This window comes from Pseudophryne corroboree, chromosome 4, assembly GCF_028390025.1.
Source record: "Pseudophryne corroboree isolate aPseCor3 chromosome 4, aPseCor3.hap2, whole genome shotgun sequence".
Taxonomy (NCBI): Eukaryota; Metazoa; Chordata; class Amphibia; order Anura; family Myobatrachidae; genus Pseudophryne; species Pseudophryne corroboree.
This window is the reverse complement of record NC_086447.1, coordinates 519,376,621-519,396,482: the sequence shown is the minus strand read 5'-3', so window position 1 is coordinate 519,396,482 and position 19,862 is coordinate 519,376,621. Positions and strand designations below refer to the sequence as shown.

General features: G+C 40.8%; 1 protein-coding gene across 7 annotated transcripts in view; it reads left to right on the top strand.

Annotated features, from left to right (window-relative positions):
• The window catches only part of TBC1D32 (TBC1 domain family member 32), an 851,129-nt gene that overhangs the window by 260,450 nt on the left and 570,817 nt on the right, over positions 1-19,862 (top strand). The window lies entirely within an intron of this gene.

The following is a 19,862-nucleotide window of genomic DNA, read 5'->3' as shown; positions in this document are numbered from 1 at the left end:
CCCGGCAACTGCATGCCCTTTATTTTATACTGCAGGAGCGATATGCTTTGCCCTCCAGTCTGACGCGTCTGAAAGTCATGCTGCACTGTTGTTTCATATAGAAATAGCGCAACACAATTTACTGACCACGTTTCAGTGCTGGATGGAAGGGGTCCCCCTCCCCCATGTGCACAAGCACTATAAGTGATGTCAGATTTATGTGGAGCAGTCTTCCAAAATACACGTGGTATCATAAGGAGCCATCCAGTAATAACCTTATATAGTCAGTGAAAATGTCACAGGTACAGGAATTGCAGTTACCGTGCTTCTGCTGTCTGAGGTCTCACAAGTCAGGGGCATGCAAGCATGTCAGGAGTTCACGGGACTGTCTGCATTCTATTTGACAAATGTAAACAGCAGTGTATACAAATACTGATTGAATACATTTAGAAAGTAACAACTAGTTTGCAGACTGTCCCTCCCAGCATGAGATACTGCAGGGACATGTTTGGATGCCCCAAAACATGCTTGGATGCCCTAGGCAAATGCCTAGCCTGCCTATAGTTAAGGCTGGCTCTGTGTAAACTGATGGACTAACTATTCAATTAGTAGCAGTAGGGTGGCCAATACCGGGCTATTTTTCCAATCCCAGGAATCGGGATTGAAAAATTATCAATCCCGGGTTTCCCGGGATTGGTTCCTTTTCAATGTCATCCCCAAAGCCCCAATCCCGGGATGGAATCCCGGCCAATTTTTGGTCAAAATCGTGGGATCCCGCCGATCCCGGGATTGGCCACCATAAGCGGCAATGAGTAGCAGAGGTGAGAAATGCTACTTGTTAATTGGGTGTACTTCTAAATGAGTGTTGCCTATATAGGGAGGTTCCCTGCAGTGCAGTAGCGGATCTTGCTACGGGCACGCAGGATTTTTGCCCGGGGCGCCGCCTTCCAGAGGGCGCCGCCGCCATAGCAAGATCTGCTACTGGTGCCTCCAGGTCCTCGGTAGATGCGGTGCTGTGCGGTGCGCTATGAAGTTATCGCGCACGGCATTGTGGGAGCGGCACATAGACTCTAGGGGTCATGATTGACCTCTAGTGTCTATGCGGTGCTATGGGAGAGACGTCATGACGTCTCTCCCATAGATCAGAGGAGCGGCGCCGGCATTAATTAATTTTTCTTTTTTTTTCTTTTTGTAAGCGGCACAACTCTACTGGGGTCACAAACGAGGGCACAACTCTACAGGAGACATAACTGACCACGCCCCTTTATGATGCCACACCCCTATTTTCGCCCGGGGCTGCACAAGGGCTAGAATCGGCCCTGCTGCAATGATACTCAAACTATTTAATATTTTTTTTTTTTTATGTTTTCACTTAACAGGTGAACAGTTGCAGATCATTTCACATGGGATGGGAATTATTATTAGATTAAAAGTAAAATACCTAGGTTAGTCCCTGCAATAGCCCACACACTCTGTGATGATTCACTGTAAATGCTACATCATACCTTTTCTTCTATGTTCTAAGTCAGTAATGTTTACTACAGTATATACAAAATATTTATTTTATTGTTCTATTTATGCTTTAATTTTTTTGCATGTTACTTTGTGTGTTTTGTTTACTTTATTTCTTATGCAGTGTTGCTTCCTTCTGTATACGTAGAGGGGGCACTTTCATTATGTACAGTGGTTTTGACTCTAAAGCGAAACAGAAATGCTTTGTACTACTTATAATACAGCTACTTTCATTATGATGTCATACCTTAAGGGTCCCTGAAATACCAATGGCCGTCTCTCTGAACCAGTTACTGCTGCTAATCATCTTAAATGTTAGTATAATGTAAGTGACTGTACTGTACATGTACTACAGCCATTTCCAGTTCTGAGTGATTGGGGCCAGCCAGAAAATTGCCATAGCCTCCAATTGGGGTGCATTTAAACTTTTTGTTTACCGTTATCCACATAAGAAACATGCATGTCGGCGTGGTCTGGATGCAAAAGGAGAAAGACGTATCTGACAAGAGCTCCTGGGACCCATTGCCCAAACTACTTTATTCTCACCCTCCTGTGCCTCCTTGACAACCCCACCTCCGCTATTACCCTGCCTGTACCCCCTGCTGAGCCTCCTGCAGCGCCGCGGAATCGGGGAGCAGTTTTAACTGCTCCTGCGGGTTGCGGCCTGCGGGACCTGGAGGAGCCGGGACCTCGAGTTAGGCTGCAGGCCGGAGACGGCTCCAGGACCCGCTGCCCGGGCCGCGGATCTCCCCCGGAGCTCCGTTCTTCCGGCTGCCGCTGGCCGCGGCTAGCGGTACCTCCCTCCTACCAGCTGCACCCTGCACATACCTGCCCGACGGGGACCCGGAGAAAGGACTCGCGGGGCGGCGCTGAAGGGCGTCCGGCGGCCATCTTATACTCGAGGTGCTGGGAAGTTCACTGCTGAGCTGCTGGACTGGGATCCCTGGGACTGCAATACTGCACTGCAATACCAGGGGGAAGTGGCTTAGAGCTACACGGAGTAGAAAATAAATTAGATAAATAAATAAAAAAATAAATTAAAAAAAAAAAATATATAAATAAATAACAATAATAATAATTAACCCTTTCCCTTCCTATACACCCCCTGTCCCTATTCATACCCAGACACAGAAGGCCGCAGAGCCCTGGGGGACCCTCTCACACTGACACCAATGCTACGGGCCACTCCAGGAACATATCAGATAACCTGGTCCCGGAGGCCCTGTATGTGACACCAGCGCCGCCATATTGCTTGTGGGCAGCAGGCCCACACCACCCCAGACAATCACTGGACTGCCTCTTAGCATCCCTGTCATACATCTCCGCAGGTTTGGTTGGAGACTCATAAGGGGGGCATCTGCTGGCCCCAATCTTTTGACCACCGTGCATTTACACTGTGAAGAAACTCACAGCCAGCTACACTTTTCCATACCATTGTTGAGACGAGATCTCCCTCTTATGGCAAACTCCTGAACTACATCCCTATCCTCAGACTTTCTTATACTGCATGGTACCTTCGGAGGGGAGGCTAGAAGCGCTCCAAGATGGATGAATGGTGTGCCGACACTATCCAACTACAACCCTCTCACGCTATGGTACCTGAGCTGTAACATACAATGACCTGATCAGGCCACGCTGGGGGGAACACGTGATACGACACTCATGCTTATATGTGGATACCCAGTTCGACGATAACCCCCTCCGATCACGCCTAATATTGTGCCTCATGCCGGGCAGACGGTCAACCAAGAAAAGGTCATCTGCCTTAGCTAATACATCCAAAACCAAGGCATTTCAGACGCTGTTCCGGCCGCCGATAATTGGCCCGACCTCAACCACCCCTTCTTCGTCCTCCTTGCCTTCCAGAGTTATGGCAGATAAGACAACTGAGGAGCAATCGGCTCCCCTTCCGCCACCATCTCCTATGATGGAATCCTCGGACCTATCCACCATTCTCTCCACACTGCGATCCCTGCCTACCCGTCAAGACCTGCAACACGACCTTCAATCCATGGAACAAAGAATACAGGATTCTATACAGACCCGTCTTTCTTCTCTGCAGGCGGACATTACGCATGTTGCGGATAGAGTAGTAGCACTAGAAGATTGCTCTGAAAAGACGGTCACAAAAATTTCTGACCTCCATGATCTCATCTCGCGGCAGTCGTGTTCTCTGGTGGCCATGGGTCGGCGATTAGATGACGTGGATAACAGAGGTCGGCGGAATAACCTACGAATACGAGGTTTGGCTGAGGACGTCGCACCTCAAAACCTTGAATCTGCCCTAACCAAAATATTCAATGAACTTCTGGAAATGGACTCGGACTACCAGATAGTATTCGACAGAGCACATCGGGCTTTACGCCCGAGAGGAGCACCGACGGAGCGACCTCGAGACGTTATCTGCAGGCTCCACTACTTTCAAGAGAAAGAAGAGATTCTCAGAGCAGCCAGACGAACACCGAACATCAATTTTGAGGGCCAGAAGATACAAATCTTCCCAGACATCTCGTGGTCCACCTTACAGCAGAGGCGGATACTCCGCCCCATCACAGATGAACTCAAGAGCCGTAACATTAAATTCCGTTGGGGTTTTCCGATATCCATCCAAGTGAACTATAAAGGATCCTTTTATGTTCTACAGGAATACGACGGTGTCAAGGACTTCTGCTTAGCTCTGGATATCCCGGCCCCAACCCTCCCTAATTGGCTGGACCCGTTTGAACTCTCGCTGGCTCCACCACCCCAAAGGGAACAGTGGCACAGAGTCCGCAATCCTCGGAGGCGGCGGCGAAACAACACGACCGGAGAACCCTCACATGTGCCTGATACCGCGGGTGCCACGGATGACGAGGGTTGACGAAGATGGACCGGAACCCCGGCAACAACTCATAAAGACACGTGACTATTGGTTATGTTTATTAAGTAATGTTTTGCTGTTCTCTCTTCTACAATGTTTTTTCAGTACAGGTTGAATAGTCTACTTTAAGGGCTACTTTGGTACTCGATTACCACGCATGGACGCACATGGACTGACGCACCCTGCCATATTGTATACTCTGTTATCTATGTTTGTTTCCCCGATTTCTAGGTTGTCATTCTCATACTGGACTAGCAATTCTTACCACGTTGTCCTACCTCCATGTCACTACTGCCCTACTAGGCTATCGCAGTTTACTGACTTAGTTTTCCCCTTATTAGAACTGTTATATCCACTAAACAACTTTTAATAGTATTGTTTATACTTTAATGCTATCGATGGTGAAGTGTCCCGGTTCCCCCCGGACCCCCCCTTTGCTCTGCTGTACACTTGTAGATCATGGGCCGTTTCCGGTCTCCCATGACTAACGACGCAGAGTATTGCTGTTGCATCGACAGCTGTTTTCTTTATCTCGTTTGTCTTTGTTATTCCCCCCCCCTCCCTCCCTCTTGTGTTTTCCTACCCCTCCCCCATTACCCAGACAAGATGCCCTGGGCGGCCGCTCATTTAGTAAGGCAATATGGGTTCCATAGCAAATTAACAATGCTGGTACTCATGACTACTAGATTATTATGGCTACTTTAAAGTTAGTATCATTTAACGTAAAGGGCCTTAATATCCCCGAGAAGAGGTCCCGGCTCCTACACACTCTACACACCGACAAAGCAGATGTGGTGTTCCTCCAGGAGACGCATTTTAAAAAGGGTGCCTCTCCGAAGCTACACTCCCGTCACTACCCGCAGGGGTACTTCAATGATTTCTCTGGAGCTAAGGCTAAAGGAGTTGCAATCCTATTTGCCAAACATATTAGACTGAATGATGTATTAGAAATCCCAATTGGGGATGGGAGGGGCCTGCTGGTGAGGACTACTATTGCTGGCCAAATTTTTACATTTGTTAACCTCTATCTCCCTAATCAGGGTCAGATCCGCTTTGTGAAGGAGGCTTTAGAGTTGATAGAACGATCTCTGACGGGGATATTAGTGATAGGGGGTGACCTTAACTGGGCATTGGAGCCTCTTCTAGATACTTCTACTGGAGCGCCTAGATCCTCTAGGAATGATGTTAAACGATTTAAATCAATCTTACACGACTTTCAGTTAATAGACACCTGGCAAAAAAACACTCTTAGTGCAGCGCCTAACGATAGTATAGATAAAATAATAAACTGCTGAGACACTGCGCTTGCCTTGACCACTATGTGAAGAATGGAGAGAGTAGACTGAAACAACAAGAGAGGCTGCGCTGTGTGTCAGTAGTTAAGTACAAAAAGAGCAAACGTGTACTATAAAGGTATTAAATTTATTAAAAATGACATGTGGTTAATAAAACAAACTTAAAATAAAAGCACACCTGTATCTGTCTCAAAGGTATATGGAGTAGTGATAACTGGTATATGGTATATGGCAATAAAGGTCCAATATAAAGTTCAGAAAAAAGAAACTCAATGCGGTGCAGTCCCAGAGAAATGGTTACCTCGTATATGTCACCCGGCAGATGGTGATGTGTGTGTATAGTACCTCTCCGATTGGGCTGGTATAAATTTCGGCCGAGCGTCCCCGGCCAAAACAATCCTGCTTTGCCCAAATTGTTGCACAGCGGAGGGACGATATCTAGTAGACAGCCTGTCAGTAGTCACTCGTCGCGGTGAGGAGATGGTATAAGCTTGCGGCTGGATGGAAGCAAAGTCCGGTAATGCTCACCAGTTGCAGTGGTGAGATGGACGGCAGCCTGTACGGTGACGAGCCGGTAATAGGCTGAAATTGGAAACCAAGGAGGGTTTGCACGGCAGTGTAACACCTTGGACCAGGTGTGCTAGTTTGGAGGCGGAGTCCTGACGCGTTTCGTCACGATCACGTGACTTTTTCAAAGGTATGATCCTGCCTCCACATTTACCAGTATTTAAAGCCTGAGCTACTGATGACATGCAGATGTCAGTGATTAACAATTAAGGCAACTGCCCTATGAAACACATTACATACACGTTCGCTCTCAAAATAACACAGTTTAAAAAACACATTGTTATAGAAAACAATCGAAGCATATGGCAGAATTGACCCGTGAACAGAAACAATATAAATCCACAGATTAAACCTCTGCATAGGGATTGCAATGTTGTGCAGAAGGTTTTCTAATGGACAATTACTACAATGAGAAGCAGGAGCTAATTAGCCGTCACCTGTGATGACATTTAAACATAGTTTACTTATTTGATGTTGACAATCTACTATAGTTCTGAGCAGAGGACATATATTATCTAATAGAATAGGATAGAATAAAATAAAGCAGACGATGAAACATAGTTTCAAAAATAATAATAATAAATTAAGAGTAAAAATAAATAAAAAAATAAAGAATAAATGAATAAATGATTAAACTGTATCTATCTGACCATCATGGATTCGAACTGGGGTCTGTGGAGGGATGCTATTCAGTGATCTAACTCAGTGTGCCACTGGCCCTGCTGTGTGTGGAAGAGATTCAGACCTGTATTTGTAAGCTGACAGACACTCGGAAGTACATGTAGAACTTGATATTTAATATTATCTCCATAGCTAAAATAAAATAAATATAGGAAAAAAGAAGAAAGAGAGACACAAAAAGTGGTCAAAGTAAAACAAACGTCAGGATGAAGGTCATGAGTAACCTATATTCTTGTTAGCTCATAACGTCATGAGTCCTTATGTCGCTCGTGTATAAACGTGAGGAATAAAATAAATTTATTCTCTATTGACTGCGCACTGGTGACTGCCATGAGTTCGTATCCCACGTCCAACTGAGGCACCAAATAGTGTCTCAACCCGACGTGCCACTGACCTCACTACAACACACCATAGCTGCAAGAAGACTATTCATTATGGGTAATCTTAAAATTTCACAAAAAAACTTAGAGAAAATATCAAAATATAGTACCCATCTATAACCTTCATTAATAGAGATTGTGTAAAGGGTTTAAAGCAGAAAGAAACTGGGTACCCGAAACATCTATAGCATGATTTTTTTGATTAATAAATATTGACTTTTCTCATCCTAGGTCGAATTCAATGCATTCATTAAGGCCCTCCGGCATTAGGGTCCTCAACTTGTGGATCCAGTAGTTCTCCCTCAGGCATAACTTTCTATATCTATCTCCTTCGCGTGCTGTCGGTGGTATTGTCTCAATACCAATTAATTTTATATCTTCTGGATTTTTTTGGTGTTTGTCTGAAAAATGTCTAGAGACGCTATGGAACACAAAACCTTTTTGAATATTGCGTCTGTGTTCAAGAAACCTAGTTCTTAATTTTCGTGTCGTCCTACCCACATAGATAAGACCACAATTGCAGCTCAATAGATATATCACAAAAGAACTGTTACAATTGATATGTGAGCGGATCTCTACCTTAAGGGAGTTAGGAGTATTGAAAACTTTAACATTGTTTAAAATATATGAGCAGGTGATACATTGCTTGGCTCCACATCTGAAACATCCTACAATTTTGGGGAGCCATTGAGCCATATTAGAGGAGTTGATATTCGCCTCTGTTTTTCTTTTGTCTATAAAAAGACTAGGTGCAAGAAGATGTTGTAGATTGTTAGACTTTTTGAAAATAACAGACGGTTTATCTTTCAACTCTGTTTTTAAAATCTGATCTGTCAAAAGTATAGTATAATTATTATTAATGATATTCTTGACCTTGTATGAAGAGCTATTAAATTGTGTTAAAAAGTGTGGTTGATCTGAATCAAACTTGCAGTGATGTGCTTTATGTACCAATAAATCCTTCCTGTCTATAGAGTCTGCCCTGTCTCTGGCTGATTTAATCAGGGATTCAGGATATCCTCGGTTCTTAAATGCAGTTGATAACTCATCTGCTTGTGAATGATAATCTGTTAAACTGCTGCAATTACGTTTAATACGTCTTAATTGTCCAAATGGAATATTGTTTAACCATGGTTTGTGGTGGGAACTTTTGTAATGTAAAAAATTCAGAGTGTCAACCTCTTTACGAAAAGTTTTGGTAGTAATTCTACCATCCACTATATTGAGTGAGATATCAAGGAAAGAGATGGATGTATTACTAGACTCACCAGTAAAACATAAATTAAAATCATTCGAATTTAATTGTGTGATCAACTCAGAAGAAAGAGAGATATCACCATCAAAAACAAAAAACATGTCATCTATGTAACGGCCATAGTAGACGAGGTCCGCGCCAAAGCTCCGCCCCCACACATGGCAGTCCTCAAAGGCACCCATGTATAAGTTAGCGAAGCTCGGCGCGAACCTCGTCCCCATGGCCGTCCCAAGTGTTTGTAAATAATACTTCCTGTCAAACACAAAAAAATTGTGTGACAAGATGAAAAAAATGGAGTCCACTAGAAATTTTTGTAACTCAGGTTCTACATAATTGCTCTTTGAAAGGTGATCTGCTATAACGGATAAACCCTTCTGATGTGGAATATTGGAGTATAGTGCCTGTACATCACAGGTCACAAAGAAAAAAGAGCTTTGCCATTTGATCTTAGAAATGGCATTGAGAAACACAGTTGTGTCCTTTATATGTGAACGTAATGACGATGCAAGTGGCTGTAAAAAGAAATCAACAAATTGTGACAAATTAGAAGTGAGGGACCCAACACCAGAAATAATGGGACGACCAGGGGGTGCAGTGAGAGATTTGTGGATTTTAGGTAAATGATAATATGTGGGGGTGATGGGATGTGATGGAATGAGGAACCTATATTCCTCTTTAGTGATAATATCTTTATCCAGTGCTTCCTTGACTAAAATGGTCAAAGATCTGTGAAAATTCTGAGAGGGGTTATTAAGTAATTTGGTGTATGTATTACTGTCATTAAGTTGTCTGGAAGCCTCCAATAGATAATCATCTGTGTTTTGTATGACAATGGCCCCTCCCTTGTCAGCCGGCTTGATAACAAGGGAGGGGTCATTGACCAGTTTTTGTAAAGCAAGTCTCTCTTGGACCGTGAGATTTTGTCTAAATTTAAATCTCCTATGTTCCCTCTGACAGAGAGTATTCAGATCATCCAAAGTTTTCTTATAAAAAATTTCTATGGGTGGGCTTCTATAATGCAAAGGAAAAAATTGTGATTTGTTCTTGAATTTAGAGAGACGTTCATTCTTATGGTCTAAACTATAAATGGGAACAGTGGAATCAGAAGGAGGATTTTCCCAGAGGAGGGATTCTAATGTCTCTATACTGGTCCTATCATGATCATCCAGTACAATAGGGAATCCATCTATTTTACGTTGTGCTAATCTTTTGGTAGCAAAATATCTCTTTCGTGTTAATGTGCGAATGTAAGTGTTTAGTTCAATGAACAGGGTGAAAAAAGAGGGGGGTTTGGAAGGCGCAAATTTTAGACCTTTGGCTAAAAGACGTATTTCTGAGTCTCCAATAGTAGCAGAGGATAAATTATAAATGTTGTCAGTGCTTATGTTCTCAAATCTCTCTTTTTTTCTTTGTAACCTACGGCCTCCTCTGCATCCTCTGTGTTTTCTTCTCTGGCCCTCTTTGGTGATTCGTGTCTTAGGACTTCGTATCGATTGGACATGTGGTCTATTGGTCTGTATTTGTGGACCCTCTGATCCTTCTCTAAAAAATTGTTAGCATAAGTGCCTGTAAACCCAGGTTTGGTGGGGGAGTTGTGATATGATGCCCCTTTAGGTCTCACTGCTGCATCGGTAGACGTGACTGCTTGTGTAAGATGATGTCCATCAATCTGTTTATGTACATGAGGGGAGTTGAATTCCCTGTCTGAATTTTGTTTCTGATATCTGTTGGCTGATCTGTTATGAAAACTGTTAGTTCTCTTGGATCTCCGATTCGAAATACTCCTAGATCTACCCCTATTGGTCATGTAGCGTTGTTTGTTGTAATTGCGAACTTTGTTTAAACTGTAGTCTTCTATGTCTCTATTGAATTTTCTATTCTTACCATCTATGATCTCTTTCTCATATATCTGTATTTTGTTGTTTAATTTTATATCATTATGTTTGAATTGAGGATGGCCAGAAAAAGAGCTAAGCTTCTTCTTAGTGTCTTCTATCTCTAAAGCTAATGAGGTTACTTTATCTCTACGATAAGTAACTAACAACTCCATTAATGAGAAGGAACAATCATCCAATAGAGAGTCCCATTTATTTTTCAGATTGGGATCATCAACAAAGGATAGAGTTTTGAAGATCCTGAGACCCCTTGGTATCCTCTTGTTTCTTATGTATTTTTGCAAAGTGACCATGTCCCACCAATGGCGGGTTTCTGTTTTCATCTGACCTTCTAATTTGAAGAATAGAGTATTAAATTCTTTTTCATGGTCATTCGTACTAAAAGAGGATCCAGTGGTGTCAGGGTTTTCAATATAGTCTGCTTCATAACATTGTCTCCTTCTGGCGCATTCAGAAACACAGGTCAACTCTGCCATATTGCTTCAACTGACAACACAAGTGTATATATCAATAATTAGAATCAACAAAAAATCAATGAAGAAAGGCTGCTGCACAAACAACAAATATGTCCAAACAAAAAAACACTCTTAGTGCAGCGCCTAACGATAGTATAGATAAAATAATAAACTGCTGAGACACTGCGCTTGCCTTGACCACTATGTGAAGAATGGAGAGAGTAGACTGAAACAACAAGAGAGGCTGCGCTGTGTGTCAGTAGTTAAGTACAAAAAGAGCAAACGTGTACTATAAAGGTATTAAATTTATTAAAAATGACATGTGGTTAATAAAACAAACTTAAAATAAAAGCACACCTGTATCTGTCTCAAAGGTATATGGAGTAGTGATAACTGGTATATGGTATATGGCAATAAAGGTCCAATATAAAGTTCAGAAAAAAGAAACTCAATGCGGTGCAGTCCCAGAGAAATGGTTACCTCGTATATGTCACCCGGCAGATGGTGATGTGTGTGTATAGTACCTCTCCGATTGGGCTGGTATAAATTTCGGCCGAGCGTCCCCGGCCAAAACAATCCTGCTTTGCCCAAATTGTTGCACAGCGGAGGGACGATATCTAGTAGACAGCCTGTCAGTAGTCACTCGTCGCGGTGAGGAGATGGTATAAGCTTGCGGCTGGATGGAAGCAAAGTCCGGTAATGCTCACCAGTTGCAGTGGTGAGATGGACGGCAGCCTGTACGGTGACGAGCCGGTAATAGGCTGAAATTGGAAACCAAGGAGGGTTTGCACGGCAGTGTAACACCTTGGACCAGGTGTGCTAGTTTGGAGGCGGAGTCCTGACGCGTTTCGTCACGATCACGTGACTTTTTCAAAGGTATGATCCTGCCTCCACATTTACCAGTATTTAAAGCCTGAGCTACTGATGACATGCAGATGTCAGTGATTAACAATTAAGGCAACTGCCCTATGAAACACATTACATACACGTTCGCTCTCAAAATAACACAGTTTAAAAAACACATTGTTATAGAAAACAATCGAAGCATATGGCAGAATTGACCCGTGAACAGAAACAATATAAATCCACAGATTAAACCTCTGCATAGGGATTGCAATGTTGTGCAGAAGGTTTTCTAATGGACAATTACTACAATGAGAAGCAGGAGCTAATTAGCCGTCACCTGTGATGACATTTAAACATAGTTTACTTATTTGATGTTGACAATCTACTATAGTTCTGAGCAGAGGACATATATTATCTAATAGAATAGGATAGAATAAAATAAAGCAGACGATGAAACATAGTTTCAAAAATAATAATAATAAATTAAGAGTAAAAATAAATAAAAAAATAAAGAATAAATGAATAAATGATTAAACTGTATCTATCTGACCATCATGGATTCGAACTGGGGTCTGTGGAGGGATGCTATTCAGTGATCTAACTCAGTGTGCCACTGGCCCTGCTGTGTGTGGAAGAGATTCAGACCTGTATTTGTAAGCTGACAGACACTCGGAAGTACATGTAGAACTTGATATTTAATATTATCTCCATAGCTAAAATAAAATAAATATAGGAAAAAAGAAGAAAGAGAGACACAAAAAGTGGTCAAAGTAAAACAAACGTCAGGATGAAGGTCATGAGTAACCTATATTCTTGTTAGCTCATAACGTCATGAGTCCTTATGTCGCTCGTGTATAAACGTGAGGAATAAAATAAATTTATTCTCTATTGACTGCGCACTGGTGACTGCCATGAGTTCGTATCCCACGTCCAACTGAGGCACCAAATAGTGTCTCAACCCGACGTGCCACTGACCTCACTACAACACACCATAGCTGCAAGAAGACTATTCATTATGGGTAATCTTAAAATTTCACAAAAAAACTTAGAGAAAATATCAAAATATAGTACCCATCTATAACCTTCATTAATAGAGATTGTGTAAAGGGTTTAAAGCAGAAAGAAACTGGGTACCCGAAACATCTATAGCATGATTTTTTTGATTAATAAATATTGACTTTTCTCATCCTAGGTCGAATTCAATGCATTCATTAAGGCCCTCCGGCATTAGGGTCCTCAACTTGTGGATCCAGTAGTTCTCCCTCAGGCATAACTTTCTATATCTATCTCCTTCGCGTGCTGTCGGTGGTATTGTCTCAATACCAATTAATTTTATATCTTCTGGATTTTTTTGGTGTTTGTCTGAAAAATGTCTAGAGACGCTATGGAACACAAAACCTTTTTGAATATTGCGTCTGTGTTCAAGAAACCTAGTTCTTAATTTTCGTGTCGTCCTACCCACATAGATAAGACCACAATTGCAGCTCAATAGATATATCACAAAAGAACTGTTACAATTGATATGTGAGCGGATCTCTACCTTAAGGGAGTTAGGAGTATTGAAAACTTTAACATTGTTTAAAATATATGAGCAGGTGATACATTGCTTGGCTCCACATCTGAAACATCCTACAATTTTGGGGAGCCATTGAGCCATATTAGAGGAGTTGATATTCGCCTCTGTTTTTCTTTTGTCTATAAAAAGACTAGGTGCAAGAAGATGTTGTAGATTGTTAGACTTTTTGAAAATAACAGACGGTTTATCTTTCAACTCTGTTTTTAAAATCTGATCTGTCAAAAGTATAGTATAATTATTATTAATGATATTCTTGACCTTGTATGAAGAGCTATTAAATTGTGTTAAAAAGTGTGGTTGATCTGAATCAAACTTGCAGTGATGTGCTTTATGTACCAATAAATCCTTCCTGTCTATAGAGTCTGCCCTGTCTCTGGCTGATTTAATCAGGGATTCAGGATATCCTCGGTTCTTAAATGCAGTTGATAACTCATCTGCTTGTGAATGATAATCTGTTAAACTGCTGCAATTACGTTTAATACGTCTTAATTGTCCAAATGGAATATTGTTTAACCATGGTTTGTGGTGGGAACTTTTGTAATGTAAAAAATTCAGAGTGTCAACCTCTTTACGAAAAGTTTTGGTAGTAATTCTACCATCCACTATATTGAGTGAGATATCAAGGAAAGAGATGGATGTATTACTAGACTCACCAGTAAAACATAAATTAAAATCATTCGAATTTAATTGTGTGATCAACTCAGAAGAAAGAGAGATATCACCATCAAAAACAAAAAACATGTCATCTATGTAACGGCCATAGTAGACGAGGTCCGCGCCAAAGCTCCGCCCCCACACATGGCAGTCCTCAAAGGCACCCATGTATAAGTTAGCGAAGCTCGGCGCGAACCTCGTCCCCATGGCCGTCCCAAGTGTTTGTAAATAATACTTCCTGTCAAACACAAAAAAATTGTGTGACAAGATGAAAAAAATGGAGTCCACTAGAAATTTTTGTAACTCAGGTTCTACATAATTGCTCTTTGAAAGGTGATCTGCTATAACGGATAAACCCTTCTGATGTGGAATATTGGAGTATAGTGCCTGTACATCACAGGTCACAAAGAAAAAAGAGCTTTGCCATTTGATCTTAGAAATGGCATTGAGAAACACAGTTGTGTCCTTTATATGTGAACGTAATGACGATGCAAGTGGCTGTAAAAAGAAATCAACAAATTGTGACAAATTAGAAGTGAGGGACCCAACACCAGAAATAATGGGACGACCAGGGGGTGCAGTGAGAGATTTGTGGATTTTAGGTAAATGATAATATGTGGGGGTGATGGGATGTGATGGAATGAGGAACCTATATTCCTCTTTAGTGATAATATCTTTATCCAGTGCTTCCTTGACTAAAATGGTCAAAGATCTGTGAAAATTCTGAGAGGGGTTATTAAGTAATTTGGTGTATGTATTACTGTCATTAAGTTGTCTGGAAGCCTCCAATAGATAATCATCTGTGTTTTGTATGACAATGGCCCCTCCCTTGTCAGCCGGCTTGATAACAAGGGAGGGGTCATTGACCAGTTTTTGTAAAGCAAGTCTCTCTTGGACCGTGAGATTTTGTCTAAATTTAAATCTCCTATGTTCCCTCTGACAGAGAGTATTCAGATCATCCAAAGTTTTCTTATAAAAAATTTCTATGGGTGGGCTTCTATAATGCAAAGGAAAAAATTGTGATTTGTTCTTGAATTTAGAGAGACGTTCATTCTTATGGTCTAAACTATAAATGGGAACAGTGGAATCAGAAGGAGGATTTTCCCAGAGGAGGGATTCTAATGTCTCTATACTGGTCCTATCATGATCATCCAGTACAATAGGGAATCCATCTATTTTACGTTGTGCTAATCTTTTGGTAGCAAAATATCTCTTTCGTGTTAATGTGCGAATGTAAGTGTTTAGTTCAATGAACAGGGTGAAAAAAGAGGGGGGTTTGGAAGGCGCAAATTTTAGACCTTTGGCTAAAAGACGTATTTCTGAGTCTCCAATAGTAGCAGAGGATAAATTATAAATGTTGTCAGTGCTTATGTTCTCAAATCTCTCTTTTTTTCTTTGTAACCTACGGCCTCCTCTGCATCCTCTGTGTTTTCTTCTCTGGCCCTCTTTGGTGATTCGTGTCTTAGGACTTCGTATCGATTGGACATGTGGTCTATTGGTCTGTATTTGTGGACCCTCTGATCCTTCTCTAAAAAATTGTTAGCATAAGTGCCTGTAAACCCAGGTTTGGTGGGGGAGTTGTGATATGATGCCCCTTTAGGTCTCACTGCTGCATCGGTAGACGTGACTGCTTGTGTAAGATGATGTCCATCAATCTGTTTATGTACATGAGGGGAGTTGAATTCCCTGTCTGAATTTTGTTTCTGATATCTGTTGGCTGATCTGTTATGAAAACTGTTAGTTCTCTTGGATCTCCGATTCGAAATACTCCTAGATCTACCCCTATTGGTCATGTAGCGTTGTTTGTTGTAATTGCGAACTTTGTTTAAACTGTAGTCTTCTATGTCTCTATTGAATTTTCTATTCTTACCATCTATGATCTCTTTCTCATATATCTGTATTTTGTTGTTTAATTTTATATCATTATGTTTGAATTGAGGATGGCCAGAAAAAGAGCTAAGCTTCTTCTTAGTGTCTTCTATCTCTAAAGCTAATGAGGTTACTTTATCTCTACGATAAGTAACTAACAACTCCATTAATGAGAAGGAACAATCATCCAATAGAGAGTCCCATTTATTTTTCAGATTGGGATCATCAACAAAGGATAGAGTTTTGAAGATCCTGAGACCCCTTGGTATCCTCTTGTTTCTTATGTATTTTTGCAAAGTGACCATGTCCCACCAATGGCGGGTTTCTGTTTTCATCTGACCTTCTAATTTGAAGAATAGAGTATTAAATTCTTTTTCATGGTCATTCGTACTAAAAGAGGATCCAGTGGTGTCAGGGTTTTCAATATAGTCTGCTTCATAACATTGTCTCCTTCTGGCGCATTCAGAAACACAGGTCAACTCTGCCATATTGCTTCAACTGACAACACAAGTGTATATATCAATAATTAGAATCAACAAAAAATCAATGAAGAAAGGCTGCTGCACAAACAACAAATATGTCCAAACAAAAAAACACTCTTAGTGCAGCGCCTAACGATAGTATAGATAAAATAATAAACTGCTGAGACACTGCGCTTGCCTTGACCACTATGTGAAGAATGGAGAGAGTAGACTGAAACAACAAGAGAGGCTGCGCTGTGTGTCAGTAGTTAAGTACAAAATGAGCAAACGTGTACTATAAAGGTATTAAATTTATTAAAAATGACATGTGGTTAATAAAACAAACTTAAAATAAAAGCACACCTGTATCTGTCTCAAAGGTATATGGAGTAGTGATAACTGGTATATGGTATATGGCAATAAAGGTCCAATATAAAGTTCAGAAAAAAGAAACTCAATGCGGTGCAGTCCCAGAGAAATGGTTACCTCGTATATGTCACCCGGCAGATGGTGATGTGTGTGTATAGTACCTCTCCGATTGGGCTGGTATAAATTTCGGCCGAGCGTCCCCGGCCAAAACAATCCTGCTTTGCCCAAATTGTTGCACAGCGGAGGGACGATATCTAGTAGACAGCCTGTCAGTAGTCACTCGTCGCGGTGAGGAGATGGCATAAGCTTGCGGCTGGATGGAAGCAAAGTCCGGTAATGCTCACCAGTTGCAGTGGTGAGATGGACGGCAGCCTGTACGGTGACGAGCCGGTAATAGGCTGAAATTGGAAACCAAGGAGGGTTTGCACGGCAGTGTAACACCTTGGACCAGGTGTGCTAGTTTGGAGGCGGAGTCCTGACGCGTTTCGTCACGATCACGTGACTTTTTCAAAGGTATGATCCTGCCTCCACATTTACCAGTATTTAAAGCCTGAGCTACTGATGACATGCAGATGTCAGTGATTAACAATTAAGGCAACTGCCCTATGAAACACATTACATACACGTTCGCTCTCAAAATAACACAGTTTAAAAAACACATTGTTATAGAAAACAATCGAAGCATATGGCAGAATTGACCCGTGAACAGAAACAATATAAATCCACAGATTAAACCTCTGCATAGGGATTGCAATGTTGTGCAGAAGGTTTTCTAATGGACAATTACTACAATGAGAAGCAGGAGCTAATTAGCCGTCACCTGTGATGACATTTAAACATAGTTTACTTATTTGATGTTGACAATCTACTATAGTTCTGAGCAGAGGACATATATTATCTAATAGAATAGGATAGAATAAAATAAAGCAGACGATGAAACATAGTTTCAAAAATAATAATAATAAATTAAGAGTAAAAATAAATAAAAAAATAAAGAATAAATGAATAAATGATTAAACTGTATCTATCTGACCATCATGGATTCGAACTGGGGTCTGTGGAGGGATGCTATTCAGTGATCTAACTCAGTGTGCCACTGGCCCTGCTGTGTGTGGAAGAGATTCAGACCTGTATTTGTAAGCTGACAGACACTCGGAAGTACATGTAGAACTTGATATTTAATATTATCTCCATAGCTAAAATAAAATAAATATAGGAAAAAAGAAGAAAGAGAGACACAAAAAGTGGTCAAAGTAAAACAAACGTCAGGATGAAGGTCATGAGTAACCTATATTCTTGTTAGCTCATAACGTCATGAGTCCTTATGTCGCTCGTGTATAAACGTGAGGAATAAAATAAATTTATTCTCTATTGACTGCGCACTGGTGACTGCCATGAGTTCGTATCCCACGTCCAACTGAGGCACCAAATAGTGTCTCAACCCGACGTGCCACTGACCTCACTACAACACACCATAGCTGCAAGAAGACTATTCATTATGGGTAATCTTAAAATTTCACAAAAAAACTTAGAGAAAATATCAAAATATAGTACCCATCTATAACCTTCATTAATAGAGATTGTGTAAAGGGTTTAAAGCAGAAAGAAACTGGGTACCCGAAACATCTATAGCATGATTTTTTTGATTAATAAATATTGACTTTTCTCATCCTAGGTCGAATTCAATGCATTCATTAAGGCCCTCCGGCATTAGGGTCCTCAACTTGTGGATCCAGTAGTTCTCCCTCAGGCATAACTTTCTATATCTATCTCCTTCGCGTGCTGTCGGTGGTATTGTCTCAATACCAATTAATTTTATATCTTCTGGATTTTTTTGGTGTTTGTCTGAAAAATGTCTAGAGACGCTATGGAACACAAAACCTTTTTGAATATTGCGTCTGTGTTCAAGAAACCTAGTTCTTAATTTTCGTGTCGTCCTACCCACATAGATAAGACCACAATTGCAGCTCAATAGATATATCACAAAAGAACTGTTACAATTGATATGTGAGCGGATCTCTACCTTAAGGGAGTTAGGAGTATTGAAAACTTTAACATTGTTTAAAATATGTGAGCAGGTGATACATTGCTTGGCTCCACATCTGAAACATCCTACAATTTTGGGGAGCCATTGAGCCATATTAGAGGAGTTGATATTCGCCTCTGTTTTTCTTTTGTCTATAAAAAGACTAGGTGCAAGAAGATGTTGTAGATTGTTAGACTTTTTGAAAATAACAGACGGTTTATCTTTCAACTCTGTTTTTAAAATCTGATCTGTCAAAAGTATAGTATAATTATTATTAATGATATTCTTGACCTTGTATGAAGAGCTATTAAATTGTGTTAAAAAGTGTGGTTGATCTGAATCAAACTTGCAGTGATGTGCTTTATGTACCAATAAATCCTTCCTGTCTATAGAGTCTGCCCTGTCTCTGGCTGATTTAATCAGGGATTGCTCTTTTTGTACTTAACTACTGACACACAGCGCAGCCTCTCTTGTTGTTTCAGTCTACTCTCTCCATTCTTCACATAGTGGTCAAGGCAAGCGCAGTGTCTCAGCAGTTTATTATTTTATCTATACTATCGTTAGGCGCTGCACTAAGAGTGTTTTTTTGTTTGGACATATTTGTTGTTTGTGCAGCAGCCTTTCTTCATTGATTTTTTGTTGATTCTAATTATTGATATATACACTTGTGTTGTCAGTTGAAGCAATATGGCAGAGTTGACCTGTGTTTCTGAATGCGCCAGAAGGAGACAATGTTATGAAGCAGACTATATTGAAAACCCTGACACCACTGGATCCTCTTTTAGTACGAATGACCATGAAAAAGAATTTAATACTCTATTCTTCAAATTAGAAGGTCAGATGAAAACAGAAACCCGCCATTGGTGGGACATGGTCACTTTGCAAAAATACATAAGAAACAAGAGGATACCAAGGGGTCTCAGGATCTTCAAAACTCTATCCTTTGTTGATGATCCCAATCTGAAAAATAAATGGGACTCTCTATTGGATGATTGTTCCTTCTCATTAATGGAGTTGTTAGTTACTTATCGTAGAGATAAAGTAACCTCATTAGCTTTAGAGATAGAAGACACTAAGAAGAAGCTTAGCTCTTTTTCTGGCCATCCTCAATTCAAACATAATGATATAAAATTAAACAACAAAATACAGATATATGAGAAAGAGATCATAGATGGTAAGAAT